Raw genomic sequence first — 8,271 nt, 5'->3', positions numbered from 1 at the left:
AACTTGAATAAAAGAGAGACAGGACAGTCCTAAAGCTTGAGGGAAGGGGAGGCTGTCATCCTCAAAACCTTGGTTATGGTTTTGTCTAACTGGATCTAATTTGTCAGCAACCCAATAATTTCACATCTAACTAGTTGAATAAGTTGAGTATGGGTTAATGTTGATGAGAGAGTTGGAACCCACAGGAAAGTGTACATGGGAAAGAAAACACTTCTCTTCCCAGACCCTAGAGAGCGAGAAGAGCTTACAAAGATGAAATATTTATTCCCCATATGTTGGCAAAATGCATTGCCATTATTGTATATGCACAGTATATGCAAAAGCTTATGAAATATATATTATATATATATAAAATATTACAAATAATGGCCAATTTCCATTCTAAATTTTAATGTAGACATTCTAAAATCCAGTATCTCTGCAGAAATCTTAGGGCATATTTTTAATGTGCATGCAATAGGAACTGATTTAGAAAAGGTCACTAGCAGTCACTGCCTTAGGCCACTACCAAGTTTGAGTAAGAAACTTAAGAGCTCCTGTCAGGAGAGAGTTAAAATTCAGTTGGGGCCTGCAAGTTAACTCAGCTGCCAGTCACCTAAAAACAAATCCTTGAAGCAGCCTTTTTCAGAACAAAAATGTATGCAGTGGGAAGATGAAAAATGTTTTGTTCTGTTGGGACATTTGGGGGACATTTGGTCCAGGCTGACCGTTGAAAGGCAGGTGCCTGAAGCCACATATTTTTAATTTTTTAAATGTAGTGTTTAGCCAATGTGGTTGGAGGAAATGTACAATGATTGGCCTGTAGTCTGTGGATATGTGCAGGGTACACCCAGTTTTGCTTTGCATATATTTACGAAACATCTGCCCTCTTCTTGTTCTTAAACCCCTCCCTCCACCCTTCCCCCCCCCTTTTCTCCTGGTTGGTTTTTGTTGTTGTTGGCTTGTTTAACTTTTTTCATTTGGACTTTCCTTTTCCAGTTGAACAGCACTTCGTCAGGGTGTGTAATTTTTACACTTATGGTGAAAGGGAAAGGAAAGGGAGAGAGAGAGAGAGAGAGAGAGAGAGAGAGAGAAAGAGAGAGAGAGAGAGAGAGAGAGAGAGAGAGAGAGAGAGAGAGAGAGAGACGAAAAGAAAGAGGGAGAGGGAAAAGAGGTGAGAAAAATGAAGAAAGGACATCTTGAGAGAAAGAGGAAGGAAGGGAAGAAGGGAGAGAGGGAGAGAGAAAGACAACAAGAGAAATAGAAACAGAGAGAAAAGATCAGAGAACTTTGCAAACTAACCTTTGGCATGGTGACCAAGGGGAAAATTCTAGCGGGGATTTTGTCTCCCTGAAATCCTTCTTGGATTCAACTTGTATGCTGCTGCCCTCTAAAGGCTCCAAAGAAGAATTAACAACTGCAAGAGTTTGATGAGACTGGTTGTCATACCCTCCAATTTGCCAGATTTTTTAATTTAAAAAATATATATAATGATGGTTGACATTTTTTTGCTTGATAAATTAGTGGAGTATGATGTCATATGACAGACTTCATGGGGTCTAACTGAGCCACCTGTCCCTTTCTGACATTTGAATTGTATTGTTTCAAATATGTCTTTGATATTTTCATGTGTTGCAAATATAGAATATTGAGGTCAAAAGGAAAAATTGGAAGGTCAAATGGGAGCTTTTGTTGGGAAAAATCTTTTTGCATTAGAATAAGAAAAATAATACCATGATAAAAGGTTAGATGTGAATGAAGGAGAAAAGAAATGGTAGCTAAAAGAAACATATATAGAAATGTTTTTATTTTGTCTTCCAGCGATAACATCCATATTCTTATGCTATGAATGTTCCCCCAAAGTAGACTGTCTCTTCAGTGACAACATAAGGAAATCTGTGGCTGCAAGATATCTGGCAGGAAACATTATCAATGTGTTTGGGGGGGGGGGGGAGATGTAAGGGCATTTATACAGAAGGAAAAATAATTTTTACTTTTAAAAAATGGTGAAGTTTTATCTTGCTTAACTTGCCTTTGTTTCAGGGAAGGGTCTTAATCTCTCTTCAAGAGTTACATAAACTTAGAGTCTCAAAGTCTGAATTGGATCCCGGCTCTGCCATTTTGCTACTTCTATAACATTGGACAAGTCACTTAAACTTTTGACTTCCATTTTCCCAATTATAAAAGGAAGGGATTGGATTAGGTGGATTCTAAGATCTCTTTCAGATCAAGAATTAGGATCTGAAATCAGGGTGTATTTGTTCTGTGTACAGTAGAAATGAACATATTTATCTTTCTTATAAAATAGTTTCTTTAGTCTTCAGATATTAAATATAAGTGAAAATATAATGTATATATTGCTTAGCTTGTTGTAGTGAGCTCTGGTATCTCCTAACAAAATGCCCTTCCTGACTTAAGACACAACAACCAGTCACAGTAGGGAAACTGCTTTTGAATAGGAATGAGACTTAATTAGAATTCAGTCTGACTTCTTTTACAATTCATTCTCATTACAGCCTCTCTTAAAGTGTGTATACTCAAATCATATAATAAAACAACGTGCTTCACCTGTCCTGGTTTCCTCTACATCAAAAAGCCTAACTGCCCAACTCTCCTTTATTTTGGTATTTACCCTTCTATCTCTGCCTACTTCTCTCTGAAGATATTCAATTTTGCCACCTGTTGAACTGGAAACATAGCATGCCATGTCTTGATATTTCTACATTGAAAATGCTTTAGAATATGGATTTTAAATTCCCATTACAATAAATATCATTAAAGAATGTTCCCTGTAACAAACCTATTCCCACACCCGTGAAAACAACATGCTTGGTTGATCTGGTTACAACAAATTCAAAAACATAAATAATCCTTGTAGTCATCATCATTCATGGAAGGCTATAACAAAGACTTTTTTGTGTGTTTCGATCATAAGTTGGGAAGGAGAGGGCTGATCTGATCTGTAACTGAGCTCTTTAAATTTCTTTCTCCTGACATCAAATAATAAATAATCTACAGCTTCCCTCTTTTCAAATATATCCCAGTCATCTAAATAAACAAAACCCTCCTAAACTTCTAACCACCATAAAAACTGAATATCACTGAAAGAAATCCTTAAGGGGATGGGATTTAAGGTATTCCTTCACCTACTTCATTTACCTACTTTTTCACCAGTTCACCTACTAATTCACCACAGAGTGGCTGCTAAATCATCTGCTTCACTTGAGGCTTAAAGATTGGGGATTTGCTTTCAAGTCATGTATTTAGTTTTAAAAATCAATACCACAAATAATTTGAGTATCCATAGGCTATGTTTCACAAGGGGAGTTTGCATGTTTTTAATCACAATGACTATTGCTGGAGAGATGGCTATAACTGTAAAAAACCTTCACTGGTATTTTTCCAGACCATGTTAGAACTATTATGAAGAAGGATGTGTTCTTGGATAATGTCAGCCATACGTAGCTCAAGTTGTCTAAAGTACTGGGACAGGGTCTTTTTATGCAGTCAGCAGAGACCAAATGTGGAGCTGCTTGCTTGGCCCATATGCTTTAATGTGTTCCCAGTTAGGCCATTACTGGAGGGGAAAAAACAAGGATCAGCTTGTTTCAAAACAAGGGACATACAGGACCTCCTGTCTCTCTCCCCCAACCCCCCCATCCCCTTCAGAAAAAAAAAATCAAGTTATCTTTAACAGATTCTAAAAATGCCTTTTCCCAAATATGCAGTCAGTTCCTTCAAAGGGCCCTTTGTTTATTTTCAGGAAGAAACCCAAGACAGCTGAAAACCAGAAGGCATCTGAGGAGAATGAGATTACTCAGCCGAGTGGATGCAGCGCCAAGCCAGGCCTTCCCTGCCTGAACTTTGAAGCTGTTCCGTCTCCAGATTCAGCCCTCATCCACTCAACACATTCACTGACAAACTCACACGCTCACACCGGGTCATCTGATTGTGAGTACACCAATTCAGTGACAGTGTCTTATGTGGTCCTTAGACCAGTGTATTTCTCCTGACTTAATGGATTGCAGCAGTCTATTTCCATTTGTGACCAAGGTTTTCCCTCCCACCATTTTGAGGTTTGAGGGCTCCACTGATATTTAAATTATCATCCTATAGATAAGTAATCACACCAATGATCACAGTGGGTTAAGTGAAAAAAGACATTTACTTTCTGTCAACTTAGAAAATAGGTTGTACTATTATTTTTAGTTATTCTTTTCTAGTGTCCTTGTACACTAGAAAACCCTACTGCCCTCATTGCCAAATTGAACAATGCATTATGGACCTCAGAGGTCCAATAAGACCCAAGGTTACTTCCATTTTGGAAGTATATGAAACATCTCAGATGCCCATTGATTATTGGAATCCTATATTGTTTTTCTAATTTTTTTTTCTTTACAATTTTTAATTGATTTTGAAGTGGTTAAAGGATAGCATAAATTTAACAGAAGAAAAGGAAATGGTTTCCAAGAATTCAGAAACCACCCAGACTTCACTTAAACCAGTAAGAATTCAGGTTAAAAATATTTTTTAATTAAAAAAAATGCCTGAGGGCTATATTTGGAAGTGGGCAGCCTAATGAGCTCTTCCCTATTGAAATCACTTCATTGCTGTTTATTTTTGCTGTCTTCCCACTGATCTGGGAGCCACTTCTCCAAATTCTATTTTAAGAAAGTTGATAAATCACGTTTTGGAGATTTTTTTTTTCTTTTCTTTTCTGGAGCCTTACCCAGTGCCTAAAAGGGAAAACAAATATGTAAAACAATGGAAAGGAGGCAGTATAGGATGTCTTGGGGGTTTGGTCCCAAAGAAAATTCTTTTCAGTTTCAAGATGTAGCTCCTGGATCTGTGAATATATAGAATATTTAGTAGCAGGCAAAAAACTGGGCACATATTCCTTCCAGTGAGTAAAATTTTAAAACAAAGAATTATTTTCAAACAAGGATGCCATTAATCCCATTCACAAAGATCAAAGTGTTAGTAAAAAAAAATGAGATTCCAAATCTCCCATCGATACTTCCCTAATAGTACAGCTGTAAAACTATGCAAGAGACTTCTGTAAAGAAAAGAAAAGAAAAGTTGGATGAGCTAGACTTCTTCCTCTCCTATTCACCCAGCCCCTCTGGGCTAGGATAAAATTAACAGGCAAAGATTTGGTGAAAGAAACTTGTAATATTTCTTGCCTTGGCTAAGAATAATTATGAACCTTTTTTTTAAACTTTACTTTTTTTCAATTAATGAAAATACACCTTATTTATCTCTCCCCTCCCCATTAAAGAAAAAAAGAAAAACAAAACTCTTGGAACAAATATGCATCATCAAGAAAAGCTGATTAATCCACTGACCAAATCCAAAAATACATGTCTCAATATGCTCCATAGGGTCATTGCCTCCCTATCAGAAAGACATTATCTATTGATACTGGAAAATAGTGGGAAGGGAGAAACAGCTTGATATTCAAATCTGCACCTACTTTGAAGTCTATGAGGTCAGATAGCTTCTCTGTAAAGATACCTGCAGAAAGAGGGAAAGGGGAGAGATTAAGCCATGTATTAAGCACCTGCTTTGTGCTCAGCTTTACAAATATTTCATTTGATCCTCATCAAGAACCCTAGGTTATTGTTGTTCAGTCTTTTCAGTCATTTCTGATTCTTCATGATGCCATTCTGGGTTTTCTTAGCAGGTACTGGAGTAGTTTGCCATTACTTTCTCCAGCTCATTTTACAAATGAGGAACTGAGGCAGAGTGAAATCATTTCCCAAGGTCACACAGCTAGTAAGAGTCTGAGGACCAAGATGAGTCCTCCTGATTTCAGATGACACTCTATCTGCTATGCCACCTAGTAGTAATGCTGGAAAGTAGATGCTATTATAAAAAGTGAGTTAATTGATGTACCCAGGTCCCATAGCTTAGTAAGTGTCTAGAGTCATTTTCCTGACTCCGTGTTCAAGTGCTATATCTATTGTGCCACCTACCTGCTTTTAGGAGGTATGTTTTGTGGTCCAATAAAAGACAAAGGACAATCCTTTTGCCTAGAAGTTTCCATCCTTGTAGTAATTATAGTAAAGAGGAAAACGACATGGCAGTGGCCTATAGACATGGTAGAATTCTATTAAGTATGGAACCTAAAACTTTCCTACATTGAACTTCATAACTTGGCTCTGTTCTATAGTTTTAGAGGAATAATAACATATAGTAGGTTTTTTCCTTTTTTTTTTATTTAAGGCAACGGGATTAAGTGACTTGCCCAGGGTCATACAGCTAGGCAATTTTTAAATGTCTGAGTCTGGGTTTGAACTCAGGTACTCCCAACTCCAGGGCCAGTGCTCTATCTACTGTGCTATCTAGCTGCCCCAACACATAGTAGTTTTAACCCAGATCTGCCATAAAAAATGATTTTGATAAATAGAAATGCACTTACTTTGATAAATAGAAATACATTTTACAATGTTATATAACATTGTACTTTACCACATATGTCTTTTTTAACCCTTAAGATTTGAGATTATTCTAAATACGCACAAAAAAGCCTCTCTTTATCTTCTGGAATGATGTGAAATGAGATTCCTAATATCCCACTTATTCAAAAGAAGGTAGTGAGTTTCTGCCCAATAGGGTGCCTGACAAAAGTAGAGAGGGTAAAAAAGATGGGACAGAGAGGAACTCTCTATCTCTTCCTAAGGTTGTTTTTTTGGTTATTTATTGTCAAGATAAATTCTGTTCTTCTATTCTGTTCAATCTATTTTATTTGGTTTTAATTTTCTCTCAAAAAATATATTTAGGTTATAGTCTGACCTGCTTTGAAACTTAAAATCAAATTGAAAAACTGTTTTGGGAAAGATTCACAGAAATCTGTCCGTTTGAAGTTTTTCTGAGGCACGATAGAAGAGAGGTTTATTTTAAGTAGTTAAAATTTTGGGATAGTCCACTTAACATTCACGAGTTATTTTTCTTCTTAAATCTTACTCTTGCCATAGGTCAATTTAAAAATCTTAATTTCTACATCATAGCAGATTTAAAATCTTAATTTATAAAGGCTTTGGTTCCCATTTGTTACTAATAAATTTGGGGCATTTAAAAATAGTGTCCTTGACATGTTAGTCTCCTTAACTTCTGAAACATTCACTAGGGTGTGGTGTTCTGAGCATTCACAGGTTACTGAATTTTTATAGCACCTTTCTATTTGTCATGTGCTTGACAATATTATTCTTAGTCATTCCTTATAATATCCTTTTCCTGTCAGTCAGTATCATTCTTCCCAATTTACAGATGAAAAAACTGAGAAAATTGACACCCAGCTTGATAAAATGACTTAGAACCTGACTAATGAGGCAAGTTTATTGGTTTTATCTGGGAGGATGTGGTTTCTTCTTTCTTTGCCAGACTCCAGATCACCTCCTATCCTGCAAGTCTCTGCCACTGATCACCAAGAGAGTCATTCACTAAAATGCGGGCAGATCATTCCAAACTCTTCACCCAACTGTAAGAACAACCCAAAGCACAGGACCTATTAATTAAAAGCATCCTTTTTCTATATAGGGGTCAAAACATTACTATTACAGCAAAAAAGATAACAAATCTAAGTTCCCAAGTTCTCAACCAGCCCTCTAAAACATTCTAAATTCTGCAGTAATCACAATAAAATTTAAAAGGAAAAAAAACAAAAAGTGAAAAGAAATGTCATTGAGTGCTCCTCTTAAATGATGAAGTTAATCTCTCTTCTGAAATTTTTACCCATTTTCAATGTGCTCACTTACATACTTGACCTATAGTGAGCTCCCCAAACTGCATCTAAACTCACCTCCTCCTCACATATTTCAAAAACTTAACCATATAAACAAATTCAAATGACAATAATACACAGCATGATGATGTATGTTTGGAACACATGGAGTAGGAAAGCCACAGATGTTTGGGACTGAGCAATTTTAAACTCGAAATGGAGAACTTGAGCTGGGTTGGTGTTGTCGTTAAATGTTTCAACATAATTATTAAACCCAGAACATTATTAAGCAGATGATGCTCACTGTTTGAGAAGGCCTCCTTGTTTCTGTGTCAAGTTTAGGCAAATTACAGAAATCTGCATCTATGGCAGGGATAGCCCCAAATTTTTCTCACAACTTTCAAATAGGAATACATACAGGAAGTGCAAATTTCTTTTTTACTTTGCTCCTTTGAGATACCCTGGTTGTAGTCCCATCTCTCAAACAAATTATATCCCCCGTTCGCTGCTTTATCTGTACAGTTAGTTACTTTCCAGTATTTTACTCTGTCCACATCAGATTCTCATTT

At 36.6% G+C, this 8,271-nt stretch overlaps 1 protein-coding gene across 1 annotated transcript in view; it reads left to right on the top strand.

Annotated features, from left to right (window-relative positions):
- Positions 1–3,745: 3,745 nt before the first annotated feature.
- Positions 3,746–8,271, top strand: part of ZBTB20 (zinc finger and BTB domain containing 20) — an 84,333-nt gene continuing 79,807 nt past the window's right edge. The window contains exon 1 of the mRNA XM_074214559.1: positions 3,746–3,930. The gene's annotated coding sequence lies outside the window, so the exon portion shown is untranslated. The remainder of the gene's footprint in view (positions 3,931–8,271) is intronic.

Source organism: Macrotis lagotis, chromosome 1, assembly GCF_037893015.1.
Source record: "Macrotis lagotis isolate mMagLag1 chromosome 1, bilby.v1.9.chrom.fasta, whole genome shotgun sequence".
Taxonomy (NCBI): Eukaryota; Metazoa; Chordata; class Mammalia; order Peramelemorphia; family Peramelidae; genus Macrotis; species Macrotis lagotis.
The sequence above is the reverse complement of the archived record's forward strand: the minus strand, read 5'-3'. Positions and strand labels throughout refer to the sequence as shown.